Genomic DNA, 501 nt, shown 5'->3' with positions numbered 1-501 from the left:
AGGCACAGCCCAGCAAAAATCCCCGTGGCGCTCCCAGGAGCGTGTCGTGCCTGGCTGCGGGGTGGAGGGGGAGCACGGCCGGCCCCTGGCCACGCTCCCTGCCCCCTGCGGGTCAGGGATGCCCCAGCCCCAGGGAGGACGGGCCGACCGAACCCTCAGCAGAGTTTGCATGCACAAATCTGTCCACGGAGCAAGCATTTCACACCCACGGGCCCTGCGGGGTGGAGTCCCGTAAGTGAACTCTGTGTTATCACCTCCCTTGGCCGTGCCCTGCCCTGCCGGTCTCCCGCCAGCCCAGGCTGTGGACTTCAGCCCTGCCCTCGTTCTGTAGCTCACTGTGTCATCTCGGACAGTCCCAGCTGGATCATCCCCAGATCCTGGCTGCCCTTTTCTGCTCTGGTTTCGGGCAATGCTGGGCAGAGTGGAGGTGGCCGTGATGCTGAAGGGCCCCCCGTCCCCCAGCACCAGGGCCACACGGTGCCCTTGAACCCCAGGGTACGC

The sequence above is a fragment of the Egretta garzetta genome, unplaced genomic scaffold (genome assembly GCF_000687185.1).
Source record: "Egretta garzetta isolate BGI_Z169 unplaced genomic scaffold, ASM68718v1 scaffold849, whole genome shotgun sequence".
Classification (NCBI taxonomy): domain Eukaryota; kingdom Metazoa; phylum Chordata; class Aves; order Pelecaniformes; family Ardeidae; genus Egretta; species Egretta garzetta.
Note: the sequence above shows the minus strand (reverse complement) of the source record.